General features: G+C 40.3%; 1 protein-coding gene across 7 annotated transcripts in view; it reads left to right on the top strand.

The window, feature by feature from the left end:
- Positions 1-3,506: 3,506 nt before the first annotated feature.
- The window catches only part of LOC144078105 (nuclear receptor coactivator 3-like), a 63,632-nt gene continuing 48,352 nt past the window's right edge, over positions 3,507-18,786 (top strand). For 4 of the 7 annotated variants that reach the window (XM_077606585.1, XM_077606510.1, XM_077606348.1 and 1 more), the window contains exon 1: positions 3,507-3,670. The gene's annotated coding sequence lies outside the window, so the exon portion shown is untranslated. Of the gene's footprint in view, positions 3,671-11,149; positions 11,328-18,786 lie in introns of those variants that run through there. The other 3 variants (XM_077606385.1, XM_077606394.1, XM_077606429.1) reach the window with 2 other exon arrangements.

The following is an 18,786-nucleotide window of genomic DNA, read 5'->3' as shown; positions in this document are numbered from 1 at the left end:
CATGCCCAATGGGAAATTCACTCGCAACAGGATAAGGCAAGATATCGTCCTTCTCGGCCTTTTATATTATTTGGCGCATCATTCTTCTTCAACCGCGAAATATCCCTTCTTCAACACGGAGTGCCACCCAAGTCGGCGCCGAAGAAGTGTGCACTGGCTTCCGTCATTTTTTATCCCTTGTCTTCTGCTGGCGAGTTTCAGCACGAGTTTTGACATTTTTATGAAGGTTTTTTTACATACTTAATAAAAAAAAACGCAATGTACTGAAGCGGTGAACGTTGAAACCGCGAGAGTTGAAGCCGTGAAGTGTTGAAGAATTACTGTTTGTATTGTTGTTTGCAAAGTTTCATATAGTTTCATAGAAAGAAAGAAGTTTTGTATGTGACATGGCAAATAAAGATGAAAAACAGAAAGGTTATTCTTTGGCAGGATGACTTGCTTTTAAACTATGACCTAAACAACAATTTAAGAAAACAACCACTTGCCAGCACTCGAGACCTTATTACCAATATTTCAGTGCTGATTTTAGGGGGTTGTGTATGGTGAGATTTTTATTTACCGGTCAGTTCCTTGGGTCAATTATTGGATGAGCAGGCAGAAGCATGGACACCACACTTAGAGTGGGGCAAATAAGTATTTAGTCAACTACCAATTGTGCAAGTTATCCTACTTAGATTAGAAAGGCCTGTAATTGTCAACATGGGTAAGCCTCAACCATGAGAGACAGAATGTGGAAAAAAGCAGAAAATCACATTGTTTGATTTTTAAAGAGTTTATTTGCAAATCATGGTAGAAAATAAGCATTTGGTCAATACCAAAAGTTCATCTCAATACTTTGTTATGTACCTGTTACACCCTGCATTTAATCTTAAAACACAGGGAGAAATAATTAGAACAGTGATACGTTGTTGTTGTTTCTTCAATCCAACTTTATACTGTCATATATCAACACAAAAACCCATAACATACAATTACACCCATATATATATATATATATATATATATATATATATATATATATATATATATATATATATATATATATATATATATATACACATATATATATTAGCAACACTTTAGAACCCAAAACATAATGCACAATCACACTTGTTCAACACACGGTCATAACTTGTTATATCTTTTCTTTTTACAACTTCGAGTAGTCCTACTATTCCACAGGGCAAACAATGCAATATTAATAACATAACATCATTTCTATGACCGCCATAGACACTGTACATGATAATGGTGGCCGAAGGTAGTGTGCTAAATGCTATTCCATATGCGTGACCCGAGACTTGCACATTCACGCCTGTAATTCAAAAGTAAATAAACATTACCAAACATTATCTCTTTTCTCACACGCTAAACAGTGTATATTGCAAACCACCAACTCAACCGGCCTCTACAACAAACAACATACCTTAAAACACAGGGAAAAATAATCAGAACAGTGATCCATTGTTGTTTCTTCAATCCAACTTTATACTGTAATGACTACAAATCCCCCATGCCTCAAGCTATGTGCTAAGACATCAATAATCGAATACCAATATTTTTAACATGCCACACACTTGCCATGTGGATCAAAGGATCAACAATCGAACACCGATAGACACATCCAATCCAAACTAGTTGTACATTCTCAACATGCAATCGTTAATAAATCAAACACTCTAGCATGTCACATACCATTTGTTGTAAATAAGAGGCCAAACGTTTTCTGTAACTCTTCACAAGCTTTTCACACATTGTTGCTGGTATTTTGGCCCATTTCTCCATGCAGATCTCCTCTAGAGCAGTGATGTTTTGGGGCTGTCGTTGGGCAACACGGACTTTCAACTCCCTCCACAGATTTTCTATGGGGTTGAGATCTGGAGACTGGCTAGCCCACTCCAGCACCTTGAAATGCTTCTTACGATGTAACTCCTTTGTTGCCCTGGCTGTGTGTTTGGGATCATTGTCATGCTGAAAGACCCAGCCATGTCTCATCTTCAATGTCCTTGGTGATGGAAGGAGATTTCCACTCAAAATCTCTCAATACATGGCCCCATTCATTCTTTCCTTTACACAGATCAGTCGTTCTGGTCCCTTTGCAGAAAAACACCCCCAAAGCATGATGTTTCCACCTCCATGCTTCACAGTGGGTATGGTGTTCTTCGGATGCAAATCAGTATTGTTTCTCTTCCAAACACGAGAACCTGTGCTTCTACCAAAAAGTTCTATTTTGGTTTCATCTGACCATAACACATTCTCCCAGTCATCATTCAAATGCTCTCTAGCGAACCGCAGACGGGCCTGGATGTGTACTGGCTTCAGCAGGGGGGCACGTCTGGCAGTGCAGGATTTGAGTCCCTGGCGGCGCATTGTGTTACTGATAGTAGCCTTTGTTACTGTGGTCCCAGATCTCTGTAGGTCCTTCACTGGTTCTGGGATTTTTGCTCGCCGTTCTTGTTATCATTTTGATGCCACGGTGTGAGATCTTGCATGGAGCCCCAGATCGAGAGAAATTATCAGTGGTCTTGTATGTCTTCCATTTTCTAATAATTGCTCGCACAGTTGATTTCTTTACTGCGTTTTACCTATTGCAAATTCAGTCTTCCCAGCCTGGTGCAGGTCTACAATTTTGTCTCTGGTGTCCTTCAACAGCTCTTTGGTCTTGGCCATAGTGGAGTTTGGAGTGTGAGGGACTGAGGTTCTTTTATACCGATTATGAGTTAAAACAGATTACGCAATACAGGTAACGAGTGGTGGAGACTTCGTTAGACCTTGTTTGACAGCCAGAAATTTTGCTTGTTTGTAGGTGACCAAATACTTATTTCCCACTCTAATTTGGAAATAAATTCTTTAAAAATCTAACAATGTGATTTTATGTTTTTTTTTCCTCCACATTCTGTCTCTCATGGTTGAGGTTTACCCATGTTGACAATTACAAGCCTCTCTAACCTTTTCAAGTAGGAGAACTTGCACAATTGGTGGTTGACTAAATACTTATTTGCCCCACTGTAAGCGTGGTAAATCAATGTGGTTGCTAATTATTGCTGGCTGCACAGCATACAGAAATCATGTAAAGCGTTATGCTATAATGTGCAAAAATCAGTATAAATGAGTCTTTTCACGACAGACATTTCAGCAAAATAATTAATAGAATTTTGAGCAATTTTAATCATTAAGGATGTACTTCATAAAATTATTATGAATATTTCTTCATAGCATGGAGGTAGTTATGGTGTTAAACTTCCAATCCAAGACAGTTTCTTTAGTTTAGAAAACAAATTATTCAACCGAGCCAAGGATTTGCAAGGCATGTGTTGTGAAGGTTTCCACCTTGTCACCTTTGGCCGACCTGCTGTAGTCGCTGACACCCGTCTGCAAGCGGCGAGACAGACAGCGAACGCCCCCGCGAGCCACTCACCTCCCTGCTCTCCCCTGCGTAGTGGTGTCGTCTGCCAGTAGTTTATTTCCGGGTTTAACAGCGAACATCTAACCGCGGCGCATTCCACTAATAAACTACACTACCCACAACCACCCGCGACGCCTCAACTTACAGAACTGGCTTCGTTAGGCTCCGGGAGTGTTTCTCATTTAAACAAATAGTGCCGAAGATGGCGGAGAGTTAATGGTGTAAAGACAAAATGATCGTTCCAGCTGAGAGATACGTCTAAAGGTAAGACTTCCCAATGTGTTTGTTGGCATTTATACCTGAATTTCATCAGACTTTGCGTTAGGTTTACGATGTGTTAGAGGACGGAAATGCAGCCCTCTTACTTGTATAGCCTGCGGCAGTGCACACAAATTGCTATTGGTGCGCTGCGGAGGGCAGATTGTACGCTCTTTCACGTGACATTAAACAAATATTTAAAATTTCGTATGTGCATGCTTGCTGGAGTATCTGTGACGATTAAGCATTTTTTAATAGCATTTGTGTTTAACCATGTGAACTTCAAACGAGCTGCCTGGTTCTCACTCAAGCCGCCGGTGTCAAGTGTTTCCGCTGGAAGTGTCGGGGAAGTTTATGTTTAAAATTTAAACAAACACACGCCAGCAGCGTTTGGTGAAAGGTAATGTTTGAGTCCCCGTTTGACAGCGACGGTCAGCTGGCATCTTGTGAGACGTGTCGTCCACGAAGCGGTGGTGACCTCCGGGAAGGCAAGAGGTTTGCTGATATAATGAGTTGGCGCACGCACATTTACACGATCGCACATATTAAACACACTTTGAAAGGAGAGACCCCTGATTTTGCATTTCACATGTGCATGCGTCCTATTTTTGAAGATGCTGTCTGTCTGCAAGAGCACGCCGGAGATACTGCAGCGCGCGAGAAATGAGAAAGTACTCCAAGTCCATATTTGTACAAAAAAATCGGAAATGCATTCAGTGCAAAGGTGAATGCGTGTCCCTACTGTTTATCTTTTGTAATTTTGTAATTATTTATCAGTCATTCCCATTTTGTCTGCTGTACAGTATGTCATTTGTTCTTCCATATTTGTACAAAAAAATCGGAAATGCATTCAGTGCAAAGGTGAATGCGTGTCCCAACTGTTTTTTTTTTAAATATTTATTTATTTATCAGTCATTCCCATTTTGTCTGCTGTACAGTATGTCATTTGCTCTGCCCTCTGAAACGCATCTCGCCGTGCAAATCTGCAGGGGGCAGCACCGCGGCCTTGCACCGTCACACTGTAATAATACTGTGCTTGTGTGTACACGGAGTCTTGTGCTCGCCCCAATGTGTGTAAACACAACGGCGGTCAAAGTAATGCACCTGATGAGTGATCTAGTGAGCAATTTTGCACCTGAGAACGACTTAATTACTTGAATGTACCCATTTCATGCAGGTGCGAATGCTCTCTTTATGATTGTTTTCATGAACTGATAGCAGTGTTTTATGTCTCATCTTATTTTCTGAACCCCTTTATCCTAGTGTCGCGGGGGTGCTGGAGCCTATCCCAGCTGACTTCGGGGTAGAGGCGGCGGACACCCTGAATTGGTGGCCAACCAATCGCAGGGCTCAGGGAGACAAACAACCATTCACGCTCACTCACACTCATACCTAGGGGCAATTTCGAGTGTCCAATCAGCCTACCATGCATGTTTTTGGAACGTGGGAGGAAAGCGGAGTACCTGGAGAAAACCCACGCAGGTTCGGGGACAACATGCAAACTCCACACAGGTAGACCGACCTGGATTTGAATCCAGGTCGTCCACTGTCAGGCCGATGCGCTAACCACTCAGCCGCTGGGCCGCCTGTTTTTTTTTTATGTCTAATTTGCAATTTAGAGTACATTTTTTTAAAAAGCATGCATGTTTAAATATATTTACCCATACACATAATTATTGATGATTTCATCAGTGGGGGAAATCATGACCATTGTTTTGTACATCTGTTGAATGGCTGTGTGATTTATGTGAGACAGGTTGGATATTTATGACCAAGAGAGATTCAGCCTTTATATTGAAGAAGACTTACTGTATTGTCTCGCATTTAAGCCGTCGCCGCGGATGAACTGCACCCTTAAAATTGCCTTAAAATGGTTGAATTTTACAATTTCTCGCGTATAAGCCACACCCTCATTCACAAATTTCAACTCCATATTCATAGTTTTAATAGAGAATACAAATGTGTTACTTTGAAGGGAAAACCGCACGTGGTATTTCTGAGATACTGTATGAATCAAAAGCACATTCTTAGGGTCAATATCATAAGGGAGCTAAGAATTCATGCAGTAATGGTTGTTTTCTTACTGCAAAACAGAAAATAACCAACAAATAGTAAATGTTAATTTAATTTGCCAATATCTACTGGTGAAAAAGAATTTAGCAACTGTAAGTCTTGTGCGCATATAAGCCGTACTCTTGATTCAGTCCTTTTTAGTTACAAATATGGCTTATATGCAAGTAAATACGGTAATTTACTTTAAAATAATTTCATCCATCTATCATCTATGTTACAGGGGGTGGTGGTGCACCCTTGACTGATTTCGAATCCTCCTTTAAGAAGCATATACAGCAGGGGTCGGGAACTTATGGCTCACAAGCCAGACATGTCTCTTTTGATGGGTGCATATGTATCTCCGCTGCCCTGTAAGCTAAAATGTGGAACACGTTGCTGAGAGAGCCGAGTCCCAACTGCACCAATAACGTTGCACGTTGGCACATCAAAGTGGCGCTGACACTACTTTGAGCGACGCTACATCGACCAATGGGAGCCTCGTGTTGCCACATCTCTCTTTGCGTCATTATCTCGAATACCCTGCATTGACCAGTAAGAGGTTCACAATGGCACACCAAAATTTAAATGACGCTGAAAATAACTCTAGTGCTGCTTTACTCATAATTTTTCTTTTCATTGGAATCCCTTGCGTGTGCTGGATACAGTCATTCGTTAGCAGCAGCATAACAATGTTATTAGTAAAATAATTTTACATATACTTATTGTACTTTAAAATTGTTTAAATGACACGCCGTTAGTATTTTTAATTTTAAATTCTGGGTATGGATCTCAAAATGTTTGACAGATTGAGAAAAAATGGGGACACAGGCTAGGAAGGCATACCTGTGAATGAGATGGGATTGGGTAACCTGGAATTCACCTATGACTGAAATGAAGAGGGCACAGGTGGAGACGCTTCGAGATCGTTTTGTATGGTCTATTCTGTGCCGTTGTCTGTTGCGGAGTCGGGAAGCCTTCTGACTCCAAATGCTCCACATTTTTTCTTCATTCTCACTCATATCACTGGGAGTGTTTCCCCACCATCCCCTGCCTTCCCTCAACTGCTGTGTGGCGACTACCCTGTTGTTCTGTTGTTCTTGAGGCCTGTTCTCCATGTGTCAAGATGTGTTTAACAGGAATGAATTTTCAGTGGTCCACATTCATTCAGCTCTGTGATGGAGGGGTCCTTCTATTTGGGCGTCGTGCGTACTCATTTGTGTCCCACTCCTGTCCATTTGTCAATGCCTTTAGCCTTATTTAAAGCTGTTATCAAGATTGCCAACCTCCGTCGACCCCATTTCAGGAGTACCCTTGTCTCATTTTCGGAGTATTCCAGAGTGAATGCGATTCACGCAAAATTGATATAAAATGTTAAAAAAAATAAGCGTAGGACAATTTAAATCAAACTGTTATTATCATGCTTTTACATTAATTGTAAGTGTTTTTGTAAAATATTGAAAAAGTACAGCATAATGAAAATAAGTTTATCTTTGTGTTTGGGTCCTTCTACGTGTGTTTTACAGTCAGTAATTCCATCATGTGTTATGCTGTAGTCACACATGCATGTTCTGCAATGTGCAAATGTCGGTTCTTTTGGAGAAAGCATCAACATGGGATATTTTGTTGAATAAGAAGCAATAAAGTTCTGCGAGTGGCTGGATTTCTTAAAAGTTTCATCCATATTGCGATCCATTTTTCACTTATACTGAGGAGGCTTATTGATAAGACTTACCAGTGCTGTGTACGCCTAGTTCCTTTAGAACAACCCCGGATATGATAGAATTTGTTTCAAAACAAAAGACTGCAGGTTTAGTCAGCCTTAATAATACTTCCCTTATGAAAAAAACAAAAACGAAAATGTAAAGCGATAGAGGCTACCTATGCCATCGATTCCGAATCGATTGCCACGCTGAAGTCGCACAAGACGAATAATTCATCAGAACTTTTAACTCGGATGTTTCACAATGCACTCATGTTGCCAAATTCTTCCCGTTTACAGTGCAGTTCAATCAAGATGGCGGAAGCCGTAGCGATGGTGTGAATTTCGAGGCATTTAAATTGGAAATGTGGTCCTTTTCCGAAATGGTTGCTTAAAAAATAAAAAAATCGTGAAAATCTTTTGGGATTTCCGGAGTTTAGGGAGGGTGGTCTGGAGTCCCGGAGTTTGTGTTGCATTTCCGGAGAAACTCCTGAAATTCCGGAGTAGTTGGCAGCCCTGTTCCAGATATTGGTAGCTGGGAGTGTGATATTAGCTGATGCCAATACTGTACCGATACCAAAAAAACAACTGTTTTTTTACATGGTCTGGTAAAAGTTATTTTTATTTTGCTTTTACCATCACAACCCATTCAGAAATCATCGCGTGACTTGCCGGATGCTGGCTGCCAGCCTTTGTATAACTATGTTTGTCATTGAACATCTATCGCTCCCAAGTCATTCGCCTTGCATCTGTGGAAACTTAGCGTTGTCTTTTTTTACTTGTCGAAGCTGATTTACCCTCCACTTGCGAACCATGGACTTGTTTTTGTTGTTGTTGCCTTGATGCAGTTAGATTTCCATGTTCCTCTGTGTAGCAGACAGCTCCCAGTTTGAACTGTAAGCATATCTCTTTGCAGGTGGCATTTTCAGGTCAAATTGACATTGTTTTGCGAAATGCATATTTAATTACGTTCCTATTGGTATGTGCCCTTTTCTTGCACTTTCATGCCAAGCCTTTCTCTATGTAGAAAGTAGCGTGTTAGCGAGAAATGCATCCAGACATTGAAGCGACCCGGTTCATACAGCGACAACTACAGCATTTTGAATTTAGGATGGCATGCCAAGCATGGATTCCGATTTTGAAGACTAGAATTAGGACACAGCCACATTCTGAAAAATGTGGCTGAAATCGGATTTGAAACCACATACAAAAGTTACGATTTTTTGCTTCTATGTTTCTCAGCTCGTTCAGGCTGTCAAAAAACTTGGGATTTGCACCGAAATTGCAGTGTGGCCATTCATATAGCAGACAATTATTGTTTTGATTATTTTTTTTGCATTATTAATATTATATAATGAGATAAGGCTTGGACAATTTTAAGATTAAAAAATGTAATCGATCTCGTTTATCACTGTGCTGCCAATAAAATATATTTCATTAAAGTTTTTATAGTTGGCATGCAAATGGAGTTGTCAGCCAAGACAATACCCTGGCAAACGCTAATATTCTACATTTCACGTTTCCTCCTCTGTGTGAAACGATTGGGTATAGACTATCTCCACCTGCTTACTTTTTATGTGAGATGAATGTCAAGTGGCCATTTTGGTGCCTTTCGCAAGTGTCACATTGTTGGCTATCTTTACTTCGGAATTCTTGTTTCATGCTTTTTATGGCTTCTGATTCTCTAACTTCACCGTACACAAAGAAATCTATTCAATTTCTGAAGTGGTGTATTTGTGCTAAGTTTCTATTGCTGCTACTGAGGAACCAGGATTTCCTTTGTGAAACCCATCTTATTTCCTTCTGCGCTGTATGAAAGCGAGATGACGAGACTGCACAGAGGAGGGGGTAAATAAGAGGGGAAGAGTGGATGTAATAAAGTGGCGACACCCACAAAAATTCACTGCGTGCTGTAGCATCCAGCTGTTACTGGTTTCGTGAGGCTTGGTTGCCACAGCAACACAACCCCTTCTCGCCTGCTCAAGGTCGTTCATCCAGCGCGTAACTGAGCATCATGCAGCACACATTGTAGGACACTTGCTAATAAAGGGAGGCCAAGATAAAATTGCTTCCAATTGAGCAATGGAAAGTTCTTCAGTGACATTGTGTTAGTGAACATACTCGGTAAGCTCCACCTCACCCAGTGACACACTGTCATTTTTGTCAATAAAGCAACAAGCAGCGAGAACCCCTTGACTTGTGGCTGTGTAGTCTCTGATACAATATTTATCTGGTCAGTTGAACAGACACACTAATTTGAACTTGCTGTTGTCTTTCACTTAACATACATTTGCACATTCCTTACTCCAGCATTTTCTATTTTCTGCCCTCTTTAGAAGTTGGCAAAATCCCAGAGTGGGAGGTCCTTGTTTGCCGTCACTATTTCTGCTCATTTTGACATGAATGACCAATTATTGTTACATGCAGACCAGGTTGGAATTACTTTTGTTGTCAGATATTTTAGAGGAGGGGCCACTTAACCAACCTTTGATGTGCACTATTTCTTGTTGAACTGATTATATAAAGGGCTACCAGTTTGATTCATGTTACAAAATAAGTAATTTTCTTTTCTAATGTTATAAATAACACTATGTGCCAACGGACAAGTGGTTAGCTTGTCAGCCTCACACTTCTGGGGTCGAGGGTTTGATCCCAGGTCTGTCCTCACATTGTGGGGTTCTCATGTTCTCCCAGGGCTTGTGTGGATTTTCTATGGGTACTCCAGTTTCCCTGCTTATCCCAAAAACATGCAGAGTAGGCTGGTTGAACACTCTAATTTTTGCCCAGGTATGAATGTGAGCACTAATGGTTGTCAGTCTCCTTGTGCCCTGCGATTGGCTGGCCACCGATTTAGCGTGTCCCCTGCTTGGTGCCCGTATTTAACTGCAATAGTTTTCAGCAACCCCCGCGATCGTTGTGAGGATAAGCGGTTCCGAAAATGAATGAATGATTGGGTAACACTAAGGAACTCAATGTTTGTTGTTTTGGCCTGACAGCTGACTTTAATAAATATTTGGTGTGGAATCTAAAATTGATTCCTATTGATATATATATATAAGAAATTTGGATCATATATATATATATATATATATATATATATATATATATATATATATATATATATATATATAATTATAAACTTTATGATCCAAATTTCTTTAAAAATATTAACAATACTCCTTGTATTGTTTAAAATTATATATTATATACCATTAAATAATAGTAACAAACTGACCTACAAGGAAAGAAACGTGATTGCAATGTTTATTTAGCATTGTCATTTTTTTGGCCTTCACCAAAAAGACATGTGTGCATATAGCAACAACATTCTAAGTAGATAAGTGTGGAGAAAATGCTTGTTAGAATAATGATAGGAATAAGATTAGTTTTGTATTTTGCATTTAAAATGTTAATTGTTAGATTGCAAAACATTAAAAAAATCCCAAAAGTTATAAACATGTATGTGGCAATAAGACAGTACTGAATGATATCTGTATTGGCGCCCAATTTGGCTATTTTTGAGTATTGGACAGTATCAAATAAGATGCCAAGATCTGATCTAGTAGTCATGTGTTTTCAATACTGATACTGCGATTAGGATTTGGACATCAGAATAGAACTGTCGGAAGGTTGTTTTTCTCATTTCATTTTCTGAACCACTTTATCCTCATTAGGTTCACGGGGGTGCTGGAGCCAATCTCAGCTGACTCCGGGCCAGAGTTGGGGGACACCCTGAATCGGGGGACAGCCAATCACAGGGCACAAGGAGACAAACAACCATTCACCCTCACACTCATACCTAGAAGCAATTTCGAGTGTCCAATCACCCTACCATGCATGTTTTTGGAATGTGGGAGGAAGCCAGAGCACCCGGAGGATCCCCACACAGGAGAACATGCAAACTCCCCACAGGTGGGACGTGACCTGGATTTGAACCCAGGACCCTAGAGCTCTAAGGCCGACGCGTTAACCACTCGCGCTACCGGTCCGCCGGTTGTTTGTTTGTTGGCTTAGTTTTCATGTTGTATGTGGCAATAAGACAGTACTGGTCAATGTAAAAACTGTTAATTTTTAAAGTAACTCTGGTTAATCTATCACAGTCAATGGAAGCTAATTAGTTAGGCATATGGTCATTATACAATGTTGCCATTTAGTTTCCGTCTAAAATACAATCCATCCTGCGATTGCCCCAAGCAGAACCATTGAAAGGCCCTGGAGTTTCTCCTTTGAGCTAATCTATGTTTTGAAGCTGCCCCGTGGTGTAGAGGTTTACTCGCCTAACTTCGGTACTCGGACGTTTCGTCGAAAGACGTTCGGTCGACCGGACGTTTGGTCGACCGGACGTTTGGTCGCCGGGCTGTTACTGTTGAAACCAGCTCTCAAATTATAATCATGAGAGAGAGAGAGAGTTTAATATCAAAATATCAACAGTAAACTCTGTCATAATTTGACAGCGAGCGAACCCGGCGACCAAACGTCCGGTCGACCAAACGTCCGGTCGACCAAACGTCCGGTCGACCAAACGTCCGGTCGACCAAACGTCCGGTCGACCAAACGTCCGGTCGACCAAACGTCCGGTCGACCAAACGTCCGGTCGACCAAACGTCCGGTCGACCAAACGTCCGGTCGACCAAACGTCCGGTCGACCAAACGTCCGGTCGACCAAACGTCCGGTCGACCAAACGTCCGGTCGACCAAACGTCCGGTCGACCAAACGTCCGGTCGACCAAACGTCCGGTCGACCAAACGTCTTTCGACCAAACGTCCGGTCACGCCTAACTTCGATGCGGGCAGGCGCGGGCTCTATTCCCGCCGGTGGCGGTATGACTGTGAGTGCGGATGGTTGTTTGTCTCTCTGTGTGCCCCACGGCTGACTGGCAAAAAGTCTAGGTGTAGTCTGGGTTAGGCTCCAGCAACCCCTGCAACACTTTCAAGGATGCGCGGTATGGAAGATGAATGAATTAATAATTTACGTTTGTGAAATAGATTTCCTTCATGGTGGATGCCTTAAAAAAAGGTGGCTTTGTGTTTTAACTAATTTTTCCATTGTAAACTATCAGGACCTAGGTAATGCCTTTTAGTCGTACTTTAAGTGCCCATTGACGTACACGCACACATGAAGTTGAGATAAATGTTACCAGATGCAACCCAGTGACCCAGCGGTTTCAACTCTGTCTGAACCCGTTGGTTACGTGACCACCACCTCAACTCAGTTCACCCCCTGTCCTGCTTTCCTCTCTGGTGCCACTTCGCCAGTGTTGCTCAGCTCTCAACGATCGCACGCACATACAAACCTCTCTTTCCATCAGCTCCTCTCTCCAATGTCAACAGCATCACTCATTTCAGCATAGACTGATAGCACCTCCAAGGTCCGCTGCACCCATCTCCTCACCATGATTTGGAGCAGCCTACCGGGCCAAGTGAATATCATCCAAGGGAATAGAATTTTGCTTCCTTTACTTTCTCTCCGTTCTTTTTATGTGAAGCTTTGTTTCTTTGGTAATCTCTATTCTTTTGGCTATACTTAGAAGACCCACCTTTCTTCTTTGGAGCCATAATGTGGAGGGCAAATAAGGCAAAAATGCTCCTGTCACACAAACAGACTAGCACTATCCACTAGCTTAGAAGAAACTTTGAAGAGGGTGAATAAATGGTGGATGAGGCACGGGCGCTGTTAAGTGGAAATATCGTAGGGCAAGGACATTGAATCCTGACAAGTCCCTTACTCAACATTGTACAACTTCGTATAATATGCAATGACGATAAATGCCGTTCATTGGCCATTGTAATAATGGGTCTGTCAGTTCTATTTCATCCCCCTGAAAGCCAGAGGCAGTGCTGAAAGTACGGAATGATCCATTCGCGCATGCGTAGTGCGATTACCAAGACCAACAAAGTCACCTGTGACCCCAGGTTTGCCCCCAGGAGCCTATATAGTTCCATTGCAGCCATTGTTCCAGTCTCGACAGCAGGGGTAGGGAACCTATGGCTCGGGAGCCACATGTGGCTCTTTTGATGGTTGCTTATGGCTCTGAGCTAAAATATGGAAACTGGTGGTGAGAGAGCCGAGTCCCGAATGCACCAATAGGAACGTCACATCGGCACTGTGGCATTGACTTTTTTTTTTTATTAGAGTCTTCTGCATCTATTCTCTCATTGATACTCATTGATATTCATTGATTAGCAACAGCGTAACAATGTTGTCAAAAGAATTCAAAGACTTTTTGTACTTTAAAAGTGGTAAAATGACTAAAAAATTGGCACATTTTCATGTATTTTGACTTTTAAATTGTGAGTATGGCTCTCAGGGAATAACATTTGAAAATAGTAATTGTTTATGGCTCTCTCTTTCAAAAAGGTTCCCGACCCCTGCTCTACAGAATCATCTCGGGTAAGCATGAGGAAAACGACTGACTGAACGCTCTTGCGGTCATTCAGGATTTATAGAACCTTAGTTACATAAAAAACTTTCGTTCTAATTCATCCTTCCTGACTGCCAGAGGCGGTGCTGAAAGCACTGAATAACCAATACCAGTGAGGTCACGAAGGATTCCAGACCCCAACCACACAGAGGAGTCTCCACAAACATGCCCACCAGGCCACCTAGTTAAGTAACCGGGGACTCGAAGTGGGCCAGAACAGCCTTCGAGCACCCACTGTCAGCCCCACTGTAGGGTATGTAGACAGTCGCGAGCCCCCTTCATCCCCATGTTCATGAAAAAAATCTGAGTTCATCAAATAATAAGATAGTAAACAAAATCCTTTAAAACAACAGGAATTCCTGATTTAAAATTAGTACTACGTAATGTACATATTTCAATTATCATGTTATATTCTCGCATACTTCTTCCACCCCCATTGTCTCCCCCAGTCACTAAGTGGTGAAATGTGGATATTTCAAATCATAGTGGGTCAACGTGGGAGTTATTGGTATAAGACTTGGTGACAGTCTATATTTAAAATTATGCATAGTAAATGCTTCCCCCACTCAACAGTCATTTGAAATTAGCGCATGGAAAATATTTCTATTAAATATAAATTTTCATCAATTATCCCTGCGCCCCATTTATAGTTACTTTTGTCAGATTTGGGGAGCGGGTGGGGTCATTTTTTATACATGATTTGTACTTCGCCATTAAGGCTTATAGCAACAACTGCTTCGCTGACCCACTAACGTTTGAAATATCCACACTTTTCCACTTGGTACCAAGGGGAACACAACGAGGGTGGAAGGAGTATGGTAGAAGAAAAATAAGGTGTGGCTGGAGGGCAAAGTGAGTAAACACCAATCAAAAGGAAAGATGGAGGAGAAAAGCCTGAGCTGTGGGGCCAGGAGAAAAAGAAAACAAGTCATTAATAATTTACTTGTGGCTCAACCTTTAGCTCTGGCCAGTCATTGTCAGCAGTGAACATTATTGTGCAGGGTATTAAAATGTTGGGGAGACTGTCACTTGTCACTCAGTGGATATATGACATGTACGTCCAAAGCAAAACTATCATTAAAAGCCAACTTAGAGGTCTACCTCTTGCCAGAGAATGAGTCAATGTATTTTTTTCTTTTTAAACTTGTGAAAAATTATTACAGTAATCCCTCGGATATTGTAGACCAGACATGGCCGCAATAATCGAAAAACCGTGAAGTAGGATCACCCCAATTATTACTACCGTAATTACATTTTTGTGCCTATACAGAAATACAAGTACAATTATCAAGAAGTGTATTTTTTAAATATTACAGCTATAAGCATATGAAAAGACTAATGTATTACTATCTAAATCTAATCTATATATTACGTATTGTAAATACTTTAAGTACTGTACTCAGTGAAAATAGTTCCAGTGAAAATGTACATCCGCCTCAATCCGTTTTATCACTCATTCATTCATTGTCATCAGTAACAAATGGATCGCATATTCAGGTTTTGTCTCTACTTTTGCTTTACTGGATGCTAAAGTGCTCACTCTTTTCACATGACTGATGTCAAGCTTTCCTCAGAACCGTAATCACAGAACAATCAAACTTGAGATAAATTGAGGTTCGGGTTGAATTCATAAAGTTTATTTAATGTCAATTTTATCCTTGTTTCAACATTTTCCTATTTGCTAGTAGCTATTCTGTAAATAAGTGTTGTCACATTAAAGATGAAATGTAAAAAAGAATGGTTATTCATGGAGTAATGCTATTCAGCATCCTGTTTAGCAAGGTGATTAAAGTGACATTAAAGCAAGGCATTGTCCTTCAACAGGCAATGAAATGTAGCAATGTTTGCTAACGTAGTTTGGCTATGTATGTGGTGCAAAATAAAGTACGTATGTAATTTCCACATCTTGCATTGTAATCAGAATTCTACAAAATAAGTCATATTGTCGATGTTCAAATGTTAATCTTTTGTTTCCATGACTTCAAATGGTGAGCTAAGGAAGAAAATCGATATTGGCTTCAATTTAAAAAAAAAATGTTAAATGTTCTTACTTAGAGTCGTAAAACTAGATCATAATTGTCGAGGCATGTAAAATAAAAATAAAAAACTGAAGCTTTTTACATTTCAGGTTAAAATAAAGTCTTAAATTATGACATTTAAATGATCGTTTGTTTAGCCACTTCTTTTGCAACGATAGGAAAATAGACTAATGAAAACCCAAGTGAAACACAAAAGCTTAAATGAGCATTACTGTGCCCCTTTTCTCACTTTACACGTTATTCCATTAGGCCTGAATAAATATGAAATCCATGTAGTCACAGCCTGACAGAGTGACCATTAACCCTGACTATTAAAGGACACATTGAGCAACACCAGGGAGCAAAACGTCTCACAACTCGTTAGCCGATTGCTTCGTCGAGTCACACTGTCGGTGGCCCATCGTTTCTTAATGAAGTTCAAGGCAAGTGGGCAGTGTGGGCTACTAACACTTTTTGTAAGCATATGATTACAAAGAAAATGAACTCAATGGTGGTATGCCATATGATTGTATTTCTTTTAAATATCGCACAACTCATTGCTCTGCTTTAATGTTCCACAGAACAGTTTGAGAATAAAACAATGAATTAGATTAAAGTTATTTTAATCTTTACATGTGCATTGTGATTCATCTAGTTTTTAACAAAGTCCATGCTACTGTACACAGGTCTGAAAAAAGAGTTAGGAGTTCTACCAGTGGTGTGCCGTCAGGGCCTTCAAGGCCTTCTCTGCTGGCCTAAGAAATATCTGAATCACAGACTGATGTTAATTATATTTTGTCCATGAATAATTCCAAATTGTATGTTAGCTTCCTTTCATTGCTTTGCCCCTGGTTGCACTGCTTTCAGATGTGTGTTTTCATATTGAAGCATTTAACCAATCACATTTCAGCCATTATTTGTTGCCAGGGTCAGAAATCTGCCTCAAGGCCTTCACAATCAGTTCTGCAGGCTCTGCTGCATTAAACAAGCGTCGATAAGACTGTTGCTTTAACCAATCAGAATTCGATTTGGTGACACCAAGGCCTTCTCGCAGGCGTAGGGATACGTCATCGCTTTCACCAACTATGATTGGCTAGTGATAGAGAGGACTAGCCAGAGCTACCAAACTGTACCTGGAGCAAGCTGCACAAAAAAATACATTGTTGTGTTGATTTAATAGCGGTTTCGCCAACCCGCAATGGCTGAAGGATGAGAAGAAATTGATTTGTTTGCAGATTTACTGTCAAAGCCATTTTAGAGACGGACTTTTCAAGAAAAAAATGCTGGACATCATTAAGAAAGGTCGGACAACTTCAAAGCAAGCAAGCCTGTCACAACCGGGAACAAACATTTTCAGCACTAAATCGAATAAAAACGTATGCCAGAAATACACAGAACAGGCTCGACTTTCAGCATTAGCTTTGATGGCGATAGAAAAGAAGGAGGAAAGAAAGGAGGATGGATATTGTGTACAGGTAAAAAGGATTTTTGGTGAGTAAAATATGGCTATATTCCTAAATAATATTTCAATTGTATGAGGTTATTATTGATGATTATTTTTGTGTCGCAGCTGTAGCTGCAGTAGAGGTTTTATAGCCATAAAATAGTTTTTGAGGATTGGATTGATTCCCTCAGCGATAGAAAAGGAGGAAAGAAAGAAGGATGGATATTGGATTGATTCCGTCAGCTGAAGGCGTCGATAGGAAATTCACGGACTGCCACTGAGTTCTAACTTGTATTGTAAAAAATGAAGAAATGACACAGACATGAAATTTATTGAAATCTGTTGTCCCCTCAACTTGATTTTGAAAATGTTCAGCTCTATTTTGAATGTGAATTGTAATTGCTCCCCTTTTAACCTTTGTCGGGACACACTTTGTCTGGACAAAGAAGAGAAATACATCCAGTGGCTTTAGGTGTGCAGATTGTTGCTATGGGGTTGTGGTCACATGACAAACAACGAGCAGTGTTTGTTTTCAGTGCAGGGAGTCTCTATTTACTCACAAAACAAACGTGACAGTCCTGGAGAAGGGTAAATCACTTGTTCTAGAGAAGATTGTGTTTCACTGAGCTTGGATGTTGGGATAGATTTTTGGGGGTTAAATGCCTAGATGTCTGAAATTGCAGAAGAATCCTCAGGACAGTTTAGATTGTTGCATTTAAACAGGGTTCAACGTTAACGTGGGTCTAATGGCCCGATGCCATTACGCCATTATGTTGGAGCAACACAACCTAACTTTATTCATGCAAAGTGATTACATAAAAGGTCAATGGCAATGCACAAATAAGCAAAAATTGGGTATGAATAGTACATTTAACTTGTGAGTCGAGCATGTTTTCAAATGGATGTCTTAAACTAGTGATCCCCAACATTGTGCTGACCAGTAAAGCTCGTCTTATTTTCTCATGGACTGGCGCACAACAACTAAAGACAACAGCCTGAGGCCTTATATGCGTGAAGTTTAAAATGGTTATAGTTTAACCATTTTATACTACACGCATATATAAATAAATTTTTGTGCTAAAAATGAATTTGTCTTGCCTAGTAAATCAATTTTATTTTGGGCCGCACAAAATAATTAATTTTATCCATAAAAGCAATAATTGAAAATTATTGCAATATATTTCAACTCCCACTATTAAATGTTTTGCACGTTTACAAAAGAAAGTCGGTGGTTAACTCGCTAAGTTTAAAAAAGTCTTCTTTTGCGAAAAACTATATGTTCAACGCTTTTGCGTCATTTACAATCATTAAAAATTTCAAAAAATCAACAGATTCTGATAGCCATAGTCTGCCCACTAACTGCATCTAAGTGGTCAGGGTTGAAGTCCCAAAGTTCCCATCCCAAATCAAGAAAAAAAATAGCTTTTTTTTTTTGTATTTGTGGTTGTGTATTTACAAGACAAAATCAATTCCCTTATAAAAGAAAA

This window comes from Stigmatopora argus, chromosome 1, assembly GCF_051989625.1.
Source record: "Stigmatopora argus isolate UIUO_Sarg chromosome 1, RoL_Sarg_1.0, whole genome shotgun sequence".
NCBI lineage: Eukaryota > Metazoa > Chordata > Actinopteri > Syngnathiformes > Syngnathidae > Stigmatopora > Stigmatopora argus.
Note: the sequence above shows the minus strand (reverse complement) of the source record. Positions and strands in the feature narration are given on the sequence as shown.